Genomic DNA, 25,410 nt, shown 5'->3' with positions numbered 1-25,410 from the left:
GGTGCTAATACTACGCTTAAAAAGCGAGATGCTTGGTCAATGCATTTTGTACAAAACCATCTAAGCCCGTATGCCAAACGTCAAGGCGATCTCTGTTACACGGGTCCTAACACTAAATACTACCTGTTATGCGCCATAATGACCGCCATAAAATTCAGGGAGTGTTGGACCCACATGTGGGTCCAACACTCCCTGAATTTTATGGCGGTCATTATGGCGCATAACAGGTAGTATTTAGTGTTAGGACCCGTGTAACAGAGATCGCCTTGACGTTTGGCATACGGGCTTAGATGGTTTTGTACAAAATGCATTGACCAAGCATCTCGCTTTTTAAGCGTAGTATTAGCACCATAATTTTTGTAAGCATTGTTGTACTTTGTCTGATTTGCAGAGTGCTGCCGCATTGTCTCCTTTTTTCCTCTAGGTCTTTGCCATGGCGGCGTGCACCTGCGCACTGGGAGGTGCTGACTAACCCTCTTTTTTTGCCCATATAGACTCCCTGATCACCCCCCTGTCATTGATCACCCCCCTGTCATTGATCACCCCCCTGTCATTGATCACCCCCCCTGTCATTGATCACCCTCTGTAAGGCTCCATTCAGACATTTTTTTGGCCCAAGTTAGCGGAATTATTATTTTTTTTCTTACAAAGTCTCATATTCCACTAACTTGTGTCAAAAAATAAAATCTCACATGAACTCACCATACCCCTCACGGAATCCAAATGCTAAAATTTTTTTAGACATTTATATTCCAGACTTCTTCTCACGCTTTAGGGCCCCTAGAATGCCAGGGCAGTATAAATACCCCACATGTGACCCCATTTCGGAAAGAAGACACCCCCAGGTATTCCGTGAGGGGCATATTGAGTCCATGAAAGATTGAAATTTGTGTCCCAAGTTAGCGGAACGGGAGACTTTGTGAGAAAAAAATTAAAAATATCAATTTCCGCTAATTTGTGCCAAAAAAAATAAATTTCTATGAACTCGCCATGCCCCTCATTGAATACCTTGGGGTGTCTTCTTTCCAAAATGGGGTCACATGTGGGGTATTTATACTGCCCTGGCATTCTAGGGGCCCCAAAGCGTGAGAAGAATTCTGGTATCCAAATGTCTAAAAATGCCCTCCTAAAAGGAATTTGGGCACCTTTGCGCATCTAGGCTGCAAAAAAGTGTCACACATCTGGTATCGCCGTACTCAGGAGAAGTTGGGGAATGTGTTTGGGGTGTCATTTTACATATACCCATGCTGGGTGAGATAAATATCTTGGTCAAATGCCAACTTTGTATAAAAAAATGGGAAAAGTTGTCTTTTGCCAAGATATTTCTCTCACCCAGCAAGGGTATATGTAAAATGACACCCCAAAACACATTCCCCAACTTCTTCTGAATACGGCGATGCCACATGTGTGACACTTTTTTGCAGCCTAGGTGGGCAAAGGGGCCCATATTCCAAAGAGCACCTTTAGGATTTCACAGGTCATTTACCTACTTACCACACATTAGGGCCCCTGGAAAATGCCAGGGCAGTATAACTACCCCACAAATGACCCCATTTTGGAAAGAAGACACCCCAAGGTATTCCGTGAGGGGCATGGCGAGTTCCTAGAATTTTTTATTTTTTGTCACAAGTTAGTGGAAAATGCTGATTTTTTTATTTATTTATTTTTTTCATACAAAGTCTCATATTCCACTAACTTGTGACAAAAAATAAAAACTTCCATGAACTCACTATGCCCATCAGCGAATACCTTGGGGTCTCTTCTTTCCAAAATGGGGTCACTTGTGGGGTAGTTATACTGGGTATATGTAAAAAGACACCTGAGTACGGAGATACCAGATGTGTGACACTTTTTGCAGCCTAGGTGGGCAAAGGGGCCCATATTCCAAAGAGCACCTTTCGGATTTCTCAGGTCATTTTTTACAGAATTTGATTTCAAACTCCTTAACACACATTTGGGCCCCTAGAATGCCAGGGCAGTATAACTACCCCACAAGTGACCCCATTTTGGAAAGAAGAGACCCCAAGGTATTCGCTGATGGGCATAGTGAGTTCATGGAAGTTTTTATTTTTTGTCACAAGTTAGTGGAATATGAGACTTTGTATGAAAAAAAAATAAAAATAAAAAAATCATCATATTCCACTAACTTGTGACAAAAAATAAAAAATTCTAGGAACTTGCCATGCCCCTCACGGAATAACTTGGGGTGTCTTCTTTCCAAAATGGGGTCACTTGTGGGGTAGTTATACTGCCCTGGCATTCTAGGGGCCCAAATGTGTGGTAAGGAGTTTGAAATCAAATTCTGTAAAAAATGACCTGTGAAATCCGAAAGGTGCTCTTTGGAATATGGGCCCCTTTGCCCACCTAGGCTGCAAAAAAGTGTCACACATCTGGTATATCCGTACTCAGGAGAAGTTGGGGAATGTGTTTTGGGGTGTCATTTTTCATATACCCATGCTGGGTGAGAGAAATATCTTGGCAAAAGACAACTTTTCCCATTTTTTTATACAAAGTTGGCATTTGACCAAGATATTTATCTCACCCAGCATGGGTATATGTAAAAAGACACCCCAAAACACATTCCTCAACTTCTCCTGAATACAGAGATACCAGATGTGTGACACTTTTTTGCAGCCTAGGTGGGCAAAGGGGCCCATATTCCAAAGAGCACCTTTCGGATTTCACTCGTCATTTTTTACAGAATTTGATTTCAAACTCCTTACCACACATTTGGGCCCCTAGAATGCCAGGGCAGTATAACTACCCCACAAGTGACCCCATTTTGGAAAGAAGAGACCCCAAGGTATTCGCTGATGGGCATAGTGAGTTCATGGAAGTTTTTATTTTTTGTCACAAGCTAGTGGAATATGAGACTTTGTATGGAAAAAATAAAATAAAAAAAATCATCATTTTCCACTAACTTGTGACAAAAAATAAAAAATTCTAGGAACTTGCCATGCCCCTCACGGAATACCTTGGGGTGTCTTCTTTCCAAAATGGGGTCACTTGTGGGGTAGTTATACTGCCCTGGCATTCTAGGGGCCCAAATGTGTGGTAAGGAGTTTGAAATCAAATTCTGTAAAAAATGACCTGTGAAATCCGAAAGGTGCTCTTTGGAATATGGGCCCCTTTGCCCACCTAGGCTGCAAAAAAGTGTCACACATCTGGTATCTCCGTACTCAGGAGAAGTTGGGGAATGTGTTTTGGGGTGTCATTTTACATATACCCATGCTGGGTGAGAGAAATATCTTGGCAAAAGACAACTTTTCCCATTTTTTTGTACAAAGTTGGCATTTGACCAAGATATTTATCTCACCCAGCATGGGTATATGTAAAAAGACACCCCAAAACACATTCCTCAACTTCTCCTGAATACAGAGATACCAGATGTGTGACACTTTTTTGCAGCCTAGGTGGGCAAAGGGGCCCATATTCCAAAGAGCACCTTTCGGATTTCACTGGTCATTTTTTACAGAATTTGATTTCAAACTCCTTACCACACATTTGGGCCCCTAGAATGCCAGGGCAGTATAACTACCCCACAAGTGACCCCATTTTGGAAAGAAGAGACCCCAAGGTATTCGCTGATGGGCATAGTGAGTTCATAGAACTTTTTATTTTTTGTCACAAGTTAGTGGAATATGAGACTTTGTAAGAAAAAAAAAAAAATCATCATTTTCCGCTAACTTGTGACAAAAAATAAAAAGTTCTATGAACTCACTATGCCCATCAGCGAATACCTTAGGGTGTGTACTTTCCTAAATGGGGTCATTTGTGGGGTGTTTGTACTGTCTGGGCATTGTAGAACCTCAGGAAACATGACAGGTGCTCAGAAAGTCAGAGCTGCTTCAAAAAGCGGAAATTCACATTTTTGTACCATAGTTTGTAAACGCTATAACTTTTACCCAAACCATTTTTTTTTTACCCAAACATTTTTTTTTTATCAAAGACATGTAGAACAATAAATTTAGAGCAAAATTTATATATGGATGTAGTTTTTTTTGCAAAATTTTACAACTGAAAGTGAAAAATGTCATTTTTTTGCAAAAAAATCGTTAAATTTCGATTAATAACAAAAAAAGTAAAAATGTCAGCAGCAATGAAATACCACCAAATGAAAGCTCTATTAGTGAAAAGAAAAGGAGGTAAAATTCATTTGGGTGGTAAGTTGCATGACCGAGCAATAAATGGTGAAATTAGTGTAGGTCAGAAGTGTAAAAAGTGGCCTGGTCTTTCAGGGTGTTTAAGCACTGGGGGCTGAAGTGGTTAAATCACCTTTCTTTCCCATTCTGACATTCAGTTTGGAGTTCAGGAAATTGTCTTGACCAGGACCACACCCCTAAATGCATTGAAGCAACTGCCATGTGATTGGTTGACTAGATAATTGCATTAATGAGAAATAGAACAGGTGTTCCTAATAATTCTTTAGGTGAGTGTATATATATAGTTTAATAAGGCTTAAAGGGTTTCTGTCACCCCGCAAAACTCATATTTTTTTTTTTGGATAGTTAGATTCCTCATAGTGCGATATAGGAGAATATAATGCTCTTACTTACTTTCATGCGGCCGATTCTTTATAAAACGAACTTTTATAATATGTAAATGAGGGCTCTACCAGCAAGTAGGGCGTCTACTTGCTGGTAGCTGCTGCAGAAATCCGCCCCCTCGCCGTGTTGATTGACAGGGCCAGCCGTGATCTCCTCCTCCGGCCGGCCCTGTCAGTAATTCAAAAATCGCGCGCCTCGCGTCATTCGGCGCAGGCGCTCTGAGATGAGGAGGCTCGTATCCTCAGCACTCCCTCAGTGCGCCTGCGCCGATGACGTCTTCTCTTTCGGTGATGTCATCGGCGCAGGCGCACTGAGGGAGTGCTGAGGATACGAGCCTCCTCATCTCAGAGCGCCTGCGCCGAATGACGCGAGGCGCGCGATTTTTGAATTACTGACAGGGCCGGCCGGAGGAGGAGATCACGGCTGGCCCTGTCAATCAACACGGCGAGGGGGCGGATTTCTGCAGCAGCTACCAGCAAGTAGACGCCCTACTTGCTAGTAGAGCCCTCATTTACATATTATAAAAGTTCGTTTTATAAAGAATCGGCCGCATGAAAGTAAGTAAGAGCATTATATTCTCCTATATCGCACTATGAGGAATCTAACTATCCAAAAAAAAAATAATGAGTTTTGCGGGGTGACAGAAACCCTTTAATAGAAACTGTTTATATATATATATTTATTACCCAGGTGTATATTTATCTACAGTATATAAATATTTTCTAAAGCTATTTCTTACCTAGAAATACTCCATTGTCTTTGGTCCAATTTCCAATTACAGAGGAGAAAACATTCAGAATATTAAGGAAAGCATGAAAAGCAGGGCCAGCAATACCATACTGTGGCACATTATACCACCCTAACAGAGCCAAATACCACAGTCCATCACAAAAAACTGCAAGCTGCACAAAATACATCCCCAAAAACCTCCACTGGCCGGCCCCCTGGGTATCGACCCACCGTGAAATTTCCCTATAAGGTCTATGGCCTATCTGTCCCTGGACCCAGAACGAGAATACTTGTCCTAAAGGGCCGTTACTTTGTGTCCCAGAAAGAGCAGTCTCGTCCTGCGGTCTTTCCCCTGCCCCAAGTATGGTGCCACGATCAATCAGCAGGGGCCTGACAGTAGAACCCCTGCTGCATCCACCAGCATCTGTGATAACGCCAATGCCGGTGGATTAACTCCTTATAAGCCATGGTCAGCGCTGACCGCGGCATATGGAAGGTTCAGGCTCCCTCTTCTGATCCATTGGGTCCCCATCACCGCAGCAGTTGCCATGACAGTCCCAAGCCTTTCAAAGGCCTTGGGGGCCAGCAGCTACAGAGGCCTATGCAGCCCAGCCCCCAGGCTGGGTCTCATAGGCAAACTATCAGTGTATTACACTGTGTAATACATTGATAATTAATGCAGTACAATACAGATGTATTGTTCTGCTTTGAAACAGGGATCAGACCCTGAAATGTTGGACAAAAATAAAAATTTCAAAAGTGAAATAAAGGTGTTTTTAGCCATAAGAAAAAATGTACGTTTCAAGTGAAAAAAAAAATACCTTTCCCATAAAATGAGACATATAAAATAGTAAAAAATAAAAAAACACAAAACAGACATATTAGGTATCACCGTGTCCGTGACAACCCGCTCTATAAAAAAAATCACATGATCCACCCCATACCATAAATACTGTAAAAAAGCTATTTTTGGTCATCTTATATCACAAAAAGTGTAATACCAAGCGATCAAAAAGTCATATGTACCCAAAATAATACCAATCAAACCATCATCTCATCCCGAAAAAATCACCCAAAAAATGAAAAGATATGGTTTTTAGAAAATGGAGACACTAAAACATCATGTTTAGGTTTCAAAAATGTTCTTATTCTGTAAAACCAACGTATATTAGAAAATACATATTCGATTTTGCCACGTCTGTAACAACCTGCTCTATAAAAATATAACGTGATCCAACCCGTCAGGTGAACACCGTGAAAAAATTAAAACTGTGCCAAAAATATCTGTTTGTCACCTTACATCACAAAAAGTGTAATACCAAATGATCAAAAAGTCATATGTGTCCCCAAATGGTACCATTCAAACCGTCATCTCATCATGCAAAAAATGAAACCCTACCTACTGCAATCTCCCAAAACATAAAAAAAAATATGGCTTTCAGAAAATGGAGACACAAAAACATGATTGTTTTACTTTCAAAAAACTTTTATTGTATACAACCAAAATAAATATAAACAAAGAGACAAATTAGGTATCGCCGCATCTGTAACAACCTACTCTATAAAAAATATCACATTAATTACCCTGTCAGGTGAAAACCTTGAAAAAATAAAATAAAAACCATGCCAAAATAAATACGTTTTTTGTTACCTTGCATCACAAAAAGTGTAATACCAAACAATTAAAAAGTCATATGTACCCCAAAATAGTACTAATCAAACTACAACCTTATGCCAGGATAACATAAGATAATCACCCCTGAAAAAAATATATAGCTTTCAGAAAAAGGAGACACAAAATATGATTTTTTCCCCCAAAATGCTTTATAATGTAAAACTAAAAAATTTAAAATAAAATAAAACGTTGACATATTTGATATTGTTGCGTCCATAACAACCTGCTCTATAAAAATTGCACATGATCTAACCTGTCAGGTAAACGCCTTAAAAAAATATTAGAATTGTGCCAGAACAGCCATTTTTTGGTTTCCTTGCCTCACAAAAAGTGTAACAGAGCAATTAAAAATCATATGTACCCCAAAATTTTGTCAATAAAACTGTCACCCTATCCCGCAATTTCCAAAATGAGGTTACTTTTTTGGAGTTTGTACTCTAGGGTGCATCAGGGGGTCTTTAAATGTCATATGCCAAATTAAAATTATCACAGTGAAATCTGCCCTCCAAAATCCATTTCATGCTCCTTTCCTTCTGCTCCCTGCCGTGTGCCCATACAGCAGTTTACGACCATCTGGGGTCTTTCTGTAAATTGCAGAATCAGGGTAATGAATATTGAGTTTTGTTTGGCTGTTAACCCTTGATGTGTTACAGAAAAAAAATGAATTACAAAGGAAAATCTGCCAAAAAAGTGAAATTTACAAATGTCATCTCCTTTTTCCTTAAATTTTTGTGGAACACCTACAGTAAAAGGTTAACAACATTTGTAAAATCAGTTTTAAATAGCTTGAGGGGTTTAGTTTCAATGTGGTCATTTATGGATGGTTTCCACTATGATAGCTCCACACAGTGACTTCATAACTGAAGTGGTCCTTAAAAAAGTGGGTTTTGGAAATTTCTTAAAAATTAAAAAAATTTGCTTCTAAAATTCTAAGCCTTATAAGATCCTAAAAAATAAAATGACAAAATGATGCAAACATGAAAGTGGACATATTGAAAATGTAAAGTATCACTATCTGCCTTAAAAGCAGAGAAATAGAAAATTCTTCCTGATTTTCACAAAATTTCGGATTTGTTAATAAATAAAGTTTAATTATATTGAGTAAAATTTTTCACTATCATGAAGTACAATGTATAATGAGAAAACAATCTCAGAATGGTTTGGATAAGTACAGTAAAAGCATTTTGAAGTTATTACCATATAAAGTAACACATTCCAAAAAACAACCTGGTCCTTTAGGTGAAAAATAGCAAGGTCCTTAAGATGTTAAAGGCCCCCATACATCAATGTATTGTTGTCTGAACCCACAGTTGAATTTCATTAAAATTCACGTTTTCCTCCATCATTCCGCACTCAATATAAAAAGTATAAGAAAGTGAAAACAGAATGTAAGAAATTTTTGCATATTTATTCAAAAGGAAAAACTAAAAGGGAAATGGGAGGCCCCCAGAGCTAAATTTCAATTGTCATAGAAAAGGGTCTGAATAATTATATCCATATTGACATGGATATAATTATTCAGACCCTTTTCTATGACAATTGAAATTTAGCTCTGGGGGCCTCCCATTTCCCTTGATCATCTTTGACATGCATCTACACTAGAGATGAGCGAATTTCTCAAAGATTCGATTCAGCCGATTCGCAAAATTTTCCAAAAAATATTCTGTTCGATCCGAATTTATTCGTGGCAAATCGCGATAAAAAATGCTATTTTCTGGCTGCAGAGAGCCTTTATAGTGGTGTAGAACACTGTGCCTTGCAGTAACATGCATAGGGAGTCTGCTGTGGTAGTGAAACAATACTGTGAGTCAGTATGACATGCAGATGACAGGCGTCGCTCTTTGAATCATTGCACACTTCACTTATTTGGGCAGTTACGGTGCCAAAACTGACCAAATATCTCAAGTGTGAACTCAGCCTTACAGGTAGATGTTAGCGTCAAGAAGAAGTGCGCTCCTTTTACGCCGTCGGCAGCTGATTCCACATAGATGTCTACAGAACCTGCTCTATTAAACGCTTAAGTAAAGCCCCCCCGACAGAGTGGAGAGGATCTCAGCAGAAAGTCTGTGTTGACGTCACTGATTATTTTGCCCTTCCTCTGATCTGTCAGAACAATAACCCCCAAAAAACGAATCCTGTCTGTGGAGCATCCGCCTTCACTCGGTCAGCCTTTGTTCAGTAATCCATCAGTATTGCTAAAGCCAAAATAAACAGGAGTAGATCCAAAACAGAGATGACACGTGAATGGAATATTTGCATGTCTTCTGTGTTTTGTACCCACTCCTGCTTTTGGCTACCGAATCATAAGCCAATTCTGATGCAAAATAGGGACCATGTCATGCAGGCCTTACAGCTGTTACATAAACAGGATCCATTGTGCGTCTAATTTTTCCTTCCTTCTGACAGATCAGAAGAAGGGTCAAATAAATGATGATGTCAACCAGGCCGAAAGGCAAAATAGTGGCCCAGTCATGTAGTGGGGAGGGTGGGACCAGCATGAGAAGTCCACATAGTGCCCCTATTACATAGTGGTGAGGTGGACGCAGCATGAGGAGACCACAGAGAGGCCCAATGACAGAGTCTCGAGGAGGCAGCAGCATCAGGATGAGGCCACAGAGTGGTAAATATATATTTTTTACTAACCCTGTAGATGTGGTAAACTTAGACAGGCTGTCTAGACCTACACCAGATTTATCACAGGGGATTAGGCTGGATGCTAAATGTGGTGCAGAGATAGACACCTTTGACTAATTATATACCAACTATTGTTTGGCTTGCTTTGAGACCAAATTTTACGCCAGAAATGTGGTGCAATTTTGGCTGAGTGGGGGAAAAAGGGGTTATGTACGGGTTCAGCTCTGAAACCAGACAACCCCATTAACGCAGACAGAATTAAACTTTTCCAATTTGCAATTTGAGAATGCATACAATTACAGTGTTGTTCAGATAATATGGAGAATGTGAGAAGGGATGGAAGAAGACTATGAAGGAGTTTTGGTGTATTTTGAATTGCAGGAAAGAGTATAATTTGCCTTTCAGTCTTTCATAATGGATTTGTGCTTTGTGCATGCTTTTTATGATATCACACACATTTCAGCAAGGTAAAAAACTATTTACAATCTTTAGGTTATATCTGCCGCTGAGTGCTATATTTGTAAACCCATCAACATCTTTTTAAACGTCAGCAAGTTCCATTGTTACTTCCATACACATCCTGGCTTTGTTCATCTGAGGCAATGAAACATTCTATTGATCTGTGAAGAGAAAGACTTGGTGACAATTTAGAAAATAAGCAAAAATACAGTCACAGAGTAATCAAGCACTCTGGTCATCTTCACCGAATCCAGCTTGGTTAAGTGGAGCAAAATTGTTAAAATTGAAGACCAAGCTTTTCCAATGTAACATTTTCTTTAAAATCTAAAAGCGTTTGTGAAGTGCCCCCTGAAAAACAACTGACCTTTGCTGTGTTGTATTCAATGGTAGGTAGCTGGGAGAGGCATTGACACATCCTTATAATGGGAATTCTGTAGGATTTTTTTGGTTCCTTATACAATTACAATGGTCATGTATTAAATCCTCTTCAAAAATATATATTACTTAGATGTAGCAAGACTTTACAATAAGGTTCAGTTCACACTATCCTTGTGGCTTCCTTTCTAAACAAAGTCATGATAGGTAGAATGGATTAGTTTTCAAATGGAATTCTGCTAATCTTTACAGAGCTTGTTGGATCTTAATGGGGTTGTTAAAGAGAACCATGAAAATGTAGTGCAATGTGCAGGCAGCATGTTATAGAGCAGGAAGAACTGATATATAGTTTTATGGTGATAGATCAGCATAACTTGTATTTTATTCATCTAAATATTTGCTCATTCTGAACTAATTAGTGTTCATCAAGCATGCTCGGCCGAACACCAGTTCGACTCCAGCATTGCATTGCTCGGCACATCGCGGTGTTCGGCCGAATACCATGTGTGCTAGAGCACTATGCTCGAGTCTCCTTCCCGCACGTTTGTTGGCTGTCACTCACTGTAATGCCGTAGCCATGTTGGTTACTGGCTTTAGAGTGATTGGCTGTCCGGAATGCGTCATCGGGTACTATAAAGCACCCGATGACAGGTGGTTCGGCCAGTCTTAGTCAGGGAGAGCTGTGCTGTAGAAGGGACAGATAGTGTAGGGAATTTAATAAAAAATTTTTGTTAGGCAGGGTTGGTGTTAGAGACCCAAAAGTCCTTTTAAGAACTATTGTTGTGTCTGGCAGCAATATATATTTTTAGCGCAACCTGTGCTAAATTGCATGCAATTGTTTGGCTGTTGCATTATCGCCACATTACCTGCGCTACATCTCCTGTATAACGTTAGCCCATCCTAAATATCAGTGACATTCAGTCAAATTTTTTCATTGCTGGTGGCAGCGATATTTCCTGTGCTACATCTCCTGTATAACATTAGCTCATCCTAAATATTAGTGACATTCAGTAAAAAAATGTCGTTGCTGGATGCAGCGACATTACCTGCACTACATCTCCAGTATAACGTTAGTGCATCCTAAATATTAGTGACATTCAGTAAATAAATGTCGTTGCTGGATGCAGCGACATTTCCTGTGCTACATCTCCTGTATAACATTTGCCCATCCTAAATATCAGTGACATTCAGTCTAATTTATTTGTGCATACACTTACAAAACCTGCGCTTATGTACGTGTGACATACTTGCAAGCATATATACCATTTAATATGCGGAAGGCGAGCAGTAAGGGACGGGGAAATGGCCGTGCTGCTGATGGTGCACGCAGAGGCTGTGACCTTGTGCGCAGTGAAACTGTGCCTGCTGCCAGAGCACAAGAAACACACTCATACACGATACCTAGCTTCATGTCCCAGTTTGCAGTGCGGCGTAGGACACCACTCTCGACATCACAGCAGTGCGATCAGGTGGTCGGTTGGATTGCAGCAGATAATGCTTCCAGTCAGTTAAGCACCACCCTGTCTTCCACAAAGTCCAGTCTCAGTAGCCAACAGAATCCTCTCTCTGATTCTCCTTCCTCCCACCATGGAGAGTCTTTGCAAACAAGTGATCCTACACTCGGATATTCCGAGGAGCTCTTTTCATCGCCATTCATTAATTTGGGCCTCTCGCCAAGCCCGCTTGAAGAGGGACATGAGGAGATCTTGTGCCCTGATTCCTAAACTCTTGAGCATCCACAGTCAAAAGAAGATGGCGGTGGGGAATGGCAATTAGTGTTTCACGATGGATGATGAGGATGAGACACAGTTGTCAATAAGTGAGGTTGTTGTTAGCTCAACAAGTCAGGAGGATGACCAGAGTGAGGAAGTGGAAGAGGAGGTGGTGGACGATTAAATCACTGACCCAGCCTGGGAAGGTGGCAAGCCGAGCAAGGATGGCAGTACAGAGGTGGAGGGATCCGCAGCACCGCAACGCCTTCTCCGTTATGCCACCCCACTGCCTTTTCCAGCTTATACAAAACAAACTTTATACACTAAAACTAGAGTTAATTTCTCATGCTAGGTTTTTAGCTGCAGTCCTAAAAGCAGGAAGATAGGTCCACTCTTCCTATAGTTCAAACATGTAAAAAGGAATATAAAGTATTAGGTCCATGCTATGCACTTAAGTAGAAACTTGCAAAAAAACTACAGATTTTTCAGGTGGCTCCTTCACTTGATCTTCAGTTTATTTTGTCTTTTCTTACCACCTTTTCAATCTCTGTGCCGACAAGTAACGAGCATATTCATTTCCTCCACAGTATATAGACTGACCTGCGGCCACCGCTTTCATACACTCCTTTAAAGAGGAAACCAACCTAAGAGAAGACCCATAGGTAAAAGCATTCGGTATACTTCATTATATTATATATTATATTATTTCTCTCAGACAAAGCAGGAGCGAAACCCGGGTCGGGCAGCTTTTTTTTATTGTATATGCGATGTTGAAAGAGAAAGCTCTGTGAGTATAATAAAGTATACCGAATGCTTTTACCTACGAGTCTTCTCTATGTTGGTTTCCTCTTTAAAGGAGTGTATGAAAGTGGTCGCCGCAGGTCAATCTATATACTGTAGAGGAAATAAATATGCTCACTGCTGGTCGTGGTCGGTACAGAGATTAAAAAGGTGATCAGAAAAGACAAAATAAACAGAAGATCAAGTGAAGGACCCACCTGAAAAATCAGTCATTTTTGTGCAAGTTTCTACTTAAGTGCATAGCATGGACCTAATACTTTATATTCCTTTTTACATGTTTAAACTATAGGAAGTGTGGACCTATCTTCCTGCTTTTAGGACTGCAGCTAAAAACGTAGCACGAGAAATTAACACCAGTTTTAGTGTATAAAGTTTGTTTTGTATAGGCTGGAAGAGGCAGTGGGGGTGGCAAAACGGAGATGTTTCCCAAAGCACCCCCTTGCTGAAATCTCCCTTGCCAAGGGGTAGGTGTTCCGCAGTCTGATGCTTTTTTGATGAAAGTGCGTACGATAAAAGAATTGTCATTTGCAACCTGTTCCATGCCAAAATGAGCAGAGGCGTGAACACTAGCAACCTCACCACCACCAGCATGATCTGCCACATGGCATCAAAGCACCATAATAGGTGGGCCGAACGTCTGGGTCCACAATCGGTGTCTGCGGGTCACACCACTGCCTCCTCTTCCCCTGTGTTACGTGCATTTAAGCCTGCTAGTTACACCTGATGTTCGCGCATGATTAAGGGGCTGTGACCCCCGAAACGTCGCGCATGAACTAGTGTGGTACAGCTCAGCGCCCTTTGAACAAAAAGTTCCTGCGAGCCATATACAGTATGTCTTTTATCAAGAAGAATAAAGCTTCAAATATATTGAAGATACTTCTGAAGCGTGAGTAACTTTTTCCTCATACGCTTGATCATAATACCAATGAATGGTGGCTGAATTGTATGTGAGAAACTGCAAGTATAGAGTCAAAAAGAGACTTGTTTGTCAGCCTATTATTTGCACACAGGGGCTTTGATTGAATTTATTTGCTGACCAATCCCCTGTCCATCCTTCTGTGTCCCAGCGCAGCGTCCAAATGTCCTTACCCCAGGCCTTTGAACTCAAGTGAAAATACCCAGCGACCAACCCATAGGCCACAGCATTAAATGCGCACCTCTCCAAATTGCTGGCCCTGGAAATGTTGCTATTTAGGCTTGTGGACACTGAAGCTTTTCGGAGAATGATGGCGACGGCCATCCCTCGTTACTCAGTCCTCAGCCGCCACTATTTTTACTGGTGTCCCGTCCCTGCCTTACCAGCATGTGTCCCATAACATCACCCGTGCCATGACCAAAGCAGTTATTGGGAAAGTCCACTTAACGACTGACACATTGACAAGTACGCCAGGGACTCTACATTTCCCTGACGGCACACTGGGTGAAAGTTGTGGAGGCTGGGAGCGAGTCGTACCCTGGGATGGCACAGGTGCTACCAACGCCAAGGATTGCGGGCCCTACTTCCATCAGGATTTCCTCCACCACTTACATTAGTGGCTGCAACCCCCCCTTCTCCTCCTCAACCTCCTCCTCCACCTCCTCCTCCACTTCCACCTCTGACTTGTCATCTTGCAGCACCAGTCAGCCATCAGTCAGTAGCTGGAAGCAGTGTAGCACTGCAGTGGGGAAGCGGCAACAGGCTTCGCTGAAACTTATTTGCTTAGGTGACAAACAGCAAACTCACTCCGTCACACGCCTGCTGCTCCCACTTTATTAATGAAGCAGGCGGAGCAGGCGCGTGATGGAGTGAATGACGTTATGCTGCCGGCCGGCCTGCTACGCTAGGTTGATAGTGAGTACTACTTCAGAGGATTGCGCTACTTTAACAAAGATAACCCACTGGTTAAAAGGATTAAATGACTACACTTGTGGGGCCCGGTGTAATAGAGTACAGTGACTGCACCGGGACCTGCCACGATTGCAACATCAAGCCCCAACCCCTCCTCCCTGCTAATACATCGCAGGCCGCTCTGTGCAGCATAGCGACCGGCGATGTATCAGTGTCAGCGCACCATTCGCTTAATAAAAATTGTTAATTTTGTAAATGTTAAAATTAAATTGTCTAAAGACAGGAACCCATTTCCATGCCCTATTAGGACCTCCTAGAGACAGTTTTTCACTTGGTATCTTCTTTTATGAACCAGAACACACAACATAGTGGACTTTGTTCATATATTTCATAGCTGACCAGATATGTCTTCCAATAGAGCTGATTGCTAGGGCATTAGAGGAGTTGAACCAATAAGGTTCAGCTAATTACCACTCCGGTTTCTGTTTAAGAACAGAATTTTTCTATGCGACAACCTCTTCAATGGTCTATAATTTCGTCATTTTAATAACTTAAACCTGACAAATCAGTGCATGGAAGAGAATCCGACAGGAAATAGCAAATATCCAAACAGCAAGAAAGAAAAAAAAGAAAGCATTTCTTCCACACTTAAATAACAATGAAGCCTTTATTGTCACAAGTTACAGACGCTCACGCCTTTCAAACAATAAAATCCATGCTCTGACTGAATCACTATTGAAGTGAAGTATTAGGCTCAGTTCACACTTCACTTATTTGGTCAGTTATTCTCATCAGTTATTGTCAGCACAAAGCAGGTGCAGGTCAAAACCACAGAACAGGTGCAGATCTATTAATGATACCTAATCCGAGAGTAGGCTTCACTCCTGAATTTACCTCATAATAAATTATGGAAATAGCTGACCAAATAACAGAAGTGTGAACTCCGCCTAACAGGTCAATGTTAGCGTCAACTCTAATTTATTGGTGTGGACATAACTGTGCAGTGGCCCAAGATTCAAGTAGTGGTCCAGTGACAGTGGGGAGGGTGTCAGCAGTAAGGCTGTGTTCACATTACTGTTTATTTTTCCATTTTTCTTATCCATCAGAACAGCCCCAAAAAAGCAGATCCTGCAGTTTGAGCATCTGCCTTCAAACCGTCAGTATTTGGTCAGTATTTCATCAGTATTGCTAAGACATAAACAGGAGTGGGTCCAAAACAGAGATAACATGTGATGGAAATATTTGCATGTCTTCTGCGTTTTGGACCCATTCCTGCTTTTGGCTTCAAAATAATGATCAAATCCTGATGCAAAATACTGACCGTGTGATAGAATGGATGCCCAAACATCAGGACGGTTTATTTATTTATTTATTTTCAGTTTTTCTGACGGATCAGGCTGCAAGCATGTGGCATCAGATGAGTGACAGCAACAGAATAGTGTCAGGGGCACGTGGGTGTAAGTAATGGGCCATTTTTCACAGTGTTCCAGTGTGGCAGCACACTACAGTCAGATCATTACTGCCAGAATGATCTAGTCTGTTGTATCAGACACCGGTGTCTGTGCTTTGCATAGGTGGTATGCTGGAGGAACTCTCTGAGCCTACAGTGGTTGCTGAGGACAAGCTGCAGGATGAGGAGGCAGAGGAGTACATAGGGGCAGAAATCCCATGATTACAACACAGAGGCGCATTGCCATCACCTGGCCACAGTTGCTGGTGTGCCTGGGCCAGAACCACATTTACCCAGTGGGCTGTAAAGTACATATATAGTCCTTGACCATAGTTACAGCTCCACACTTCAGCACTGGCATGAACTGTACCAAATGCCGACAGGCTCAAGGACTGGCCCACCTTTTGATTAACATATGTGTGCAGGGCTGGTACAGCTTCTTTAGAGAAGTAATGACTGCATGGCACTCTCCACTTTGTGAGTCCACAATATGGAAATGGAGAGACTGTAGTACCAACAACATGGGCAGGTGCACGTTCAGCTTCTGCAACGTTGAAAAAGTCTACGCATACTGTTATCTTATTGTCATTGTCTTGTTGATCGATTGCTGGCTAAACATGTGATGCGGAGTAGGAGCATCAGGAGCAATAGACGAAGGGAAGGAACGACAGCTCGAGGTTGAGGAGCCCTGACTGTGGGGAAGGCGGTTGCTTTGTTAGGCTGTACCATTACATTCATGCCATGGTTTTCCAGGGCCACTTTATGGTGACGCTACATGTGTTGATGCAGGGCTTTAGTGTCAACATTAGCACTCTGACCGCGTTTCACCTTATGCCCACAAATCCTGCATACCACCACGCTAATGTCCTCCAGCGACTTGAGAAAAAAATTACCACACGGCCGAGTATGGCATTTTACCCTCACCACTCCTTGTTGACTGCCTGCTGCTGTGTTTATGAACCCATGCACCGCTAGTTCTTTCCAGACGGGTTGGCTCCTGAGTAGCAGTCCACCCCGGGTGACTCATCGGCATGCTGCTATACTGCTGCTGTCTCATGGGCCTGCTGCTACCCTCACCCAATGATGATGATGCCCCCTCTTCACCCGGCTCCCACGTACGATCGGCTACATCATCATCCAGTACTGTCTGGTCGCCACTTATGTCACCCTCACCAGTCTGATCGCAACGTCTCTGACAGCATGCAACACGTTCTCCCACCCAACTGTCATGATCGGTAGTTGCACGCCTAAGGGAGGACTCAGCAGACCTATCCTCCAAGTCTGTGCTGGACTGTAGCTGCTGCCTGAAAAGTGGAGCAGAGCCGGCAGCATGCATTAGTTCCCGAGCAGAAGGAGCAGCAAAAGAAAGAGGCAGTTGCAGGACAGGTGAGGGCACAAAGGTTGTTCCTGGGCCACGCCAACTAAGTGTGGTGTTAGAGTAACCCATTGATTCTTTGCTGCGTGTATCTGTTGTCCCCAGAGATGATGTTGAAGAGCGAGTCAATAGTGTTGAGCATAAATATTCGAATATCGAATATTATTCGTGAATATCACCACTTCGAGAATTTGCAAATATTTAGAATATAGTGCTATATATTCGTTATATCGAATATTCTGCATTTTTTTTCCATCTGAACACGATTCCTCTCTGCTTCTTGCTTGTGGGCCAATGAGAAGGAAGCAATTTCAAGTTCACAACAATACTTAGTGCACCAATCAGTAATCTATAGTCAGACCTGCTAAAATGTGAAGTTGCACGTAGTGCGATAAAATATTCTAATCACTGCTGATTAGCGCAATCGCGAATATATTTGAGCACTTGACTCTATCTGCATATAAAGCTATTCTAATTTTCTGCCGTGCCAACCATTTTCTCCATTCTCAGGAGAAACTCATGAAACTTCTAGCAGCTTGAAAAACGTAGCCAAAGTGACCCACGCCTGTATTTCATGTTACGAATTCGCATTACGTGATTTTTACATTACCGATTTTTCGCATTCAATAAAATAATCTCAAATTCGCGGAATTCGCGAATATATGATGAATATTCTACAAAATATTTGTGAAATATCGCAAATTTGAATATAGCCCCTGCCGCTCATCACTACGAGTAAACCATTCCAGTACAGCTGGATTGCAGTGGTAGCTGTGGCCTGCTGCTGCTGCTAGCACCACCCCTTCTTCTGCTGCTACTTGTGCTGGCTACAGCAACATTTTTGCCACTGCCCATTTCTTTTGAGCGACAGGCAACTGTCTGTTAGCCATAGTGTGAGATTAAGTATGAGTGGTGCAGCACATGGAATAGAAAAACACACCTATATATTAGACCGCCTGTTGGCAATGAGTCTGATGCACAGTAAATCTATGGATAACAGAACAGATTAAGATGAAGCAGATGAACAAGATGCACAGGGTGATTACACTTAGTCTGCACTGTCCCTGCAGTCTCCCCATGATCTCCTTATGCTCCTGCTACAGTGTATAAAAACTCTCCGTATGATCTCCCTACACTGTCCCTGCACTGTCCTTATCCAATATTCTACAATTAAAAGCTCTGTTGACCACTGTCCATAGCATTTGGCATGTCTGTCCTTATGCTCAGATCACAGTAAAATGGCACAGACCAAGTGGGATGAGGCTTTCATAGGGCTGTGACGTCACAGGGGATGGCTATCGGCTGATTGATCGGCTGCACTGCATTATGGTTCATAACGTGTTCTAACATTTGCAAAGACAGGTGCACTCTGCGGTCTTACTAAACTCTCATACTGATGTTAAAATTGAGAGATTGTAACTCCAATTTAAATGTGCCTGTTTTCCATCCACAGGCTACATTTAGGTGCACCTGCGAGGCCTGGGCCATATCAGCCTGTCTTTAGTGGGACTCGCAGACTCCTCCCTCCTCCCATTGCAAGCATGGCTACATGCTGGAGGTAACTGGTGAGTTGGCTATGAGTTGGACCTTACACTCCTGAAATTTGCCCACTGGCTCCTGGTATTGCCCATACGGCACAGGTAAGTGAGTGTTAGGTCCGAAGCTACTTGATAAACTTTGGCGCGGTGCTCAGGCTCAGACATGTCCTCCACAGTAGGATATGTTGGCTAATCTCTCAATTTTACCATTAGTATGAGGGTTTAGTAAACCGCAGAGTGCACCTGTCTTTGTAAATGTTATTATATTATTATATTGGTTATCACATCCACATAATTGATATCTTGTGTAGGATGTCTATTGTGGTACTTGTGGTCCGCTGCGGGCATCCTCCACTGTTTGCATTTTTGCTGGGGATCGCCGTTAGCAATGGGCTACAAGTGCAGGATTTGCTCCCCTGTACACACATGCACAACTGCATATGGGTTTGATCACTTCCTGCCTGTTTAACACCACGCCATTTTTTCTGTTGGTTCATAACGTGTTCCTGGGCTTCTTACTTTACTTTGTAACACATGTAGCCGCCATTTTAGGAAAAAAGTGTGAGGAAATTTGGATTTGTGGCGAATTGAATTTTTCCAGAAATTGGAATCGAATTCAATTCGTTTCACTAGATATAAATATGATTTAAACTTTTTAAATGTTTTTTTCTTGGTTTTTATCATTTTGATATTTTTAGTTGGGTAATTATGTGTAAACTATGCATGTTTAGAAGTATGTAATTCTGCATATGCTTTGCCTCATTTTTTAATTTTCATTCTTTTGAGACTGCAAATAATGTGTGTTACACTGAAGTTATGGTTTATAAGCCTAGGTCTAGAAGTAAGGATGCTACCTATAACAGTTCATGGATCATAATTTAGAGAAGGTCTCTTATAATTCTAATACTTGCTCCTTTAATTTATCATCATAAGAAATCACTTTATTAAATATTCAGCGCAGGAACTATAACTATAAAAGAGCATGGTGGGTGGTATGAAAGTGGGAGTCGATGAGCCATAATCACTACATTAAGAGAGCATTTGTTGAGAGAGGCTTACCACTATTCCATTTTTCCTTTTATCTTGAAATAATTATCTAATTTATTCCTATGACCTTTTTTTAACATGGTTTAATATTTAAAGTAGGGTCATAAATCAGACAACATCCAAGCACAGATATTCTTTGTTTTCTACTTTCATTCTAAGTACAATATGTATTGTGTATACATACAGGAAGAAGGCATTGTTTTTAACAGGTCCAGTGGCGGTTTGAAAACTTAAAAATCTAAAAGTGGCTTCATATTGTAGGTGGATTTAAAGAGGACCTTTCATCTGTTTAACCCTAGTCTAATTAGGGTCTTACCTTATAGGGCGGCCCCCACTGATGTCATCTCACTTTTTTTTCTTTTTTTTTTCAAAGACCCCCGTTTGTCCGCTGTTGTCCCCCATTGATTTCGGCACCTTATATTCTAATTAGCCGACTTGGTTATACTAAGCGGAGACTGGAGTGGTTCTCTTCTCCCTGTCTGTGAGTGCATCTAATCAGAGTGCACCGCTCATAGCCAGGGAGGAGCTCATTCTCCCTGGCTATGAGTGGTGTGCTCTGATTGGATGCACTCACAGCCAGGGAGAAGAGAACTGCTCCAGTCTCCGCCTGGTATAACCAAGTTGGCTAATTAGAATATAAGGTGCCGAAATCAAGAGGGGACAACAGCGGACTAATGGGTGGTCTGGTGGTCTTTGAAAAAAAAAAAGATGACATCGGTAGGGACCGCCCTATAAGGTAAGACCCTAATTAGACTAGGGCTAAACAGATGAAAGGTCCTCTTTAAATTGGCAGAAGGTGCACCATTTTATATAGAGCCCTATAATGATATGTGGAGTCTGATCATATAGTCTCATAGTGAGAAAAAGATCACCATAACTATGTATAGAGACTAGTGAGATATGGAGCACCAGAATTATGCACGCAACTGTGTCCGTTTTGTGGTCCACAAACTGAGGATCCGCAAAATATAGATGTGGTCTGTGTCCTTTCCACATCTGTATGTCCATTCTGTAAAAGGATAGAACATGTCCTATACTTGTCCAGAAAATGTAGACCACGGACCCATTGAAGTCAATGGGTCTTCAAAAAATGCGGATGCAACACAAACGGTATCCATATTTTGCAGGTCTGCAATTTGTAGACCGCAAAATACATCCGGTTGTGTACATGAGGCTTTATAGTAACATGGAGCATTTTTATTATACATAGACCCCTATAGAAGGACTGTATATAGCACCCTATCTGAAAACCTCTTCACCAAAAAAAGGAGCACTATTAGATCATGTGATCAGGCAGAGGTTGTGGCTTGTATGTAAACTCTGCACTTCTTATTAAAATTGTAAAAAAATAGTGCAATGTCTGCACTACTATTGATGCCACATACTGTAGCGCACTGGCTCATGAGTCTTCAAATAACACACAGACAGGAAATGCTGAGCTACTCAATCATTTGTTGGGGTAGATGGCCTTCTGACATCAAAAACCGATTGGTAAAGTCAGTGGTCAGTCTGCCAATCACTTGTAATCCAAAGGAATTTTCATTGGACTTTTTGATGTGGTATATGTATACATAATCATGCATGTCACAGCACAGTGACCTCTCTTCAGAGGTTTCATTGTAATCTGGTGGTCTCATTGTTATTAGGAATAAGTCTACAATCAATTAATGCACAGATGTAGTAGTATTGCTGTAGATCAGTCATTGGGTGCACATTCACCAGACTCTTCTATGTACAAACAGCAAGAATAGAATAAAGACAACAGCCCACTTCCACAGGATGCATATGTTCACCCATGCTAGTTCAAATTTATTTTATAAGTGCAATATTACAGGAATATAATGTTATGACTACGTCGACAGTTCTTCTAAACCTAGCATAGATCATCATGGGATTCCATGGTGATCTCAGGTTCCCTGGAACAATCAAGTATGGGGTTTGGAGGCTATTATATGGACATCTTGAAATCAGCCTATTACACATGCCATCTGGCACAAAAAAATGTAATGAAATAAGGCTAAATGCATATTAAAGGGGTTCTTCGGGCTACACATACTAATGATCTATCCTCTGGATAGGTCATCAATGTCATAATGATGGGGGTCCAACACCCAGCACCCCCACCTGTCAGTGTATTGACCTGAAAGCAGACAGCTCTGTTCACTGTGTAGTGGCCATGTCGGATACTACAGTTCAGCCTCCATGAAAGTGGTGGGGGTCTGACTGTTACCTGCAGCCATGGTTCCAGGGAATAATGAGTGTATGGAGCTGGAAAACCACACTGTGTAGTAGCCATTCTAGGGTACTGCAGCTCAGCCTCCATTTACTTGAATAGGAGCATCAGCTGAGTGGTGGAGATGTAGAGTATCGAAACCCCATGATCTGACATTGATGACCTATCCTGAGGACAGATCATCAATATCTATAGCCTAGAAAATCCCTTTAATGTTGTTATATGAGACCATTATTTGAAGGAAGACATTCTCCCTACGAACTTAATAGTGTTATTCTATCACATCAAGCAAATATCACACTAACCACAAGTGTCTCTTTCTCCACTTCTGGACAGCCTCTTAAATTACTACCTATTTATCCCATCAATATAAAAATACAGATTTGTTTAGCACAGTTTGCAGTCTCAACTTTCTTGTCTTGATTCTGATGACCGAAATCAGAGCGTCTTAATCATCCACTTAAAGTAAAGTGAGATGTAAGTTATGCGGTTTTATTAAACTGATTTTAAATCACTTCATGAAATTGCCAAGATATTTATGTTGTGTCAAGTGGATTGGCTTATTATAGCACCGTAGTATGCTATACATGAATAATCACACCAGTTATACCGAGTCCTGAATGTTCTTCCAGCTTAATCACAACGTTTAAGAATATGCATTGGTGACATTCATGCTTAAAGTTGTTTTATTGTGTCTTAGATTGTGTATTCTGCATTCTATTTTTTAATTAATTTGAGATCAAATTTCCCCAGTAACTGGGCATAGGATGGATGTTTTTTAATTATCTGAAAGATCATAAAAGAAAGGGAATAGAAAAGTATTCACGCTGGGGAAGAGATGCCAAGTGCTGAAGCCAGGTTTCAATGAACATTACAAATTCTATGAGCTTTTCAATCCAGCAGAGGGTAAAATGAGTCACAGTTTCAATGTGGATGATCTGAGCGTGTTTTGCATTATTATTCTAACTCTTATCGAAATAAACAGATTAAATGACTTTAGAAAAAAAAAAAAGAAATTTATTTAGAATGGATCTTGTATTAACTCTATTTTTTCCAGCCAAGGCAAAAGCAGAGGAGTGAAGATACTGATATCGATTTTATAGTAATTTTCATTTAGGCTTTGGCATTTGAGATTACACTAGTCATATAATTTATAATTAAAATAATATAACTGAATAACTAAAAATACCATTAGTATTCAACACTAAAGGTATGGTTTTCCGAAATACTACCTGTACCATGAGCCACACAAGAAAGGCGGCGAGAGATTACAGAGGTTAACAAGTGGCTAAAAAACTGGTGTAAGAAAGAGGGGTTTGGGGTCCTGGAGAACTGGGCCGACTTCTCTGTCGGCTACATGCTCTATTGTTGGGATGCTTGAAAAATAAGGAAGAAGTCCAGCTTCCAAAAAAATGACGTTCTTTATTCCAATACACACAAAGACATAGAAAGTCCAACATAGCAAACAGGTCTACGCATTTTGGATCCTCTGATACTGATCCTTACTCATGACAAATTTGTTGCTGACTGGCTAGGATCTTACATAGCGGAAATCCTGCGGATCACAGGTGACTGCGATCAGCAAGAATGAGCACACATATCACGCCCCCTGTTCAGATGCCAAATATAGATAGAAATAAAAATTTGGATGCACTGACTGTACATGTTAAATCTAAAATACTTTATGGAAAGGAATCAGTAATGCAGGATTAAATCGTGTTTACGGTTTAATCCTGTTGGAACACGGGAACCCATACAAAAAATCCAATAGATTCCCTGTTCAAAAGTTTCCGCTTATAATCCCTACCTCTGGTGGGAGGATTAACCCTCTCCAGGGCTTGAACCTGGAATCCTGCAGTGTTGCCCTGATGTGAAACCGCAAACTGAAGACTGACCGCTGAGACATTTCTAACTTTTGTATGTGGAATGTCAGAAAGGTGTTTGCATAGTCTCACTTTTAAACTCTTAGTAGTACAGCCAACATATTGAAGACCGCATATAGAACAAGTGATGCAATACACCACATAACTAGTGTTACAATTAACATATTGTTTTAAATCAAAAGTGTTATGTGTGGCCGTAGAATATATCGAGAAGCCCATTTGTATGAAATTGCAACATGTACAAATGCAATGACCGCACTTAAAAGTACCCTTGTGTCTCAACCAAGTAAACTTGTTGTTAGTATTTTTGTCGCTGTCAGAAAAAAGACTAGGACTGATCTTTTGTGCTAAGGTAGGCGCACGGCGAGCAATGCATTTGACACCAATAGAGGTGATGCCAGACCATTGCTCGTCCCAATTAAGGACAGATAAATACTTTCTGACAATGCGACAAATCTGCGGGAATTCAATACTGTAATTGGTGACAAATGAAGGAATACTCTGAGCAGTCTTATCATAATGTTTGTACTGACATGATTTATTATCGGATCGTGTGGTCTCCGGAAAAACCAGACTATCTCTAGACTTAGTGAATATGTTTGCCTTTGCACAATTGAGGGTCCAAGGGGGATATTTGCGTTCTATGAGTCTATTGGCCACGACCTCCATCTCCTTTTTAAATATATCATATTTGAAGCAATTTTGTTTGGCCCGAATAAACTCTCCTTTAGGAACATTGTGCACTACATGCGGGGGATGGCAAGATGTAGCCATAAGAGTGGTATTGCCAGCCGTATCCTTGTGGAACGTGCTGGAAAAAACCTGCTGTGTGACGAAATCACCCTCAAGAGACAAATCAAGAAAAGCAGTGGTGGAGGTACAATGTGAAATAGAAAACTTCAAATGGCACAGATTATTATTGAGAAAGCTCCCAAAAGAGGGCACGGCCGCACAATCGCCCGACCATACAAACAGCAGGTCGTCGATGTAACGGTCGTACCATCTCAGGGAGCCACTCCAAGGATTCTCTGGCGAAAATAATGAATGGCACTCCCACCACGCCAAATAAATATTTGCCATAGAGGGAGAAAATTTCGCCCCCATGGAAACTCCTGTCAATTGCA

General features: G+C 41.3%; 1 protein-coding gene across 1 annotated transcript in view; it reads left to right on the top strand.

Annotated features, from left to right (window-relative positions):
* FAM189A1 (family with sequence similarity 189 member A1) overlaps positions 1-25,410 on the top strand; it is a 489,297-nt gene that overhangs the window by 209,519 nt on the left and 254,368 nt on the right. The window lies entirely within an intron of this gene.

Source organism: Bufo bufo, chromosome 1 (genome assembly GCF_905171765.1).
Source record: "Bufo bufo chromosome 1, aBufBuf1.1, whole genome shotgun sequence".
Lineage (NCBI taxonomy): Eukaryota > Metazoa > Chordata > Amphibia > Anura > Bufonidae > Bufo > Bufo bufo.
Note: the sequence above shows the minus strand (reverse complement) of the source record. Positions and strands in the feature narration are given on the sequence as shown.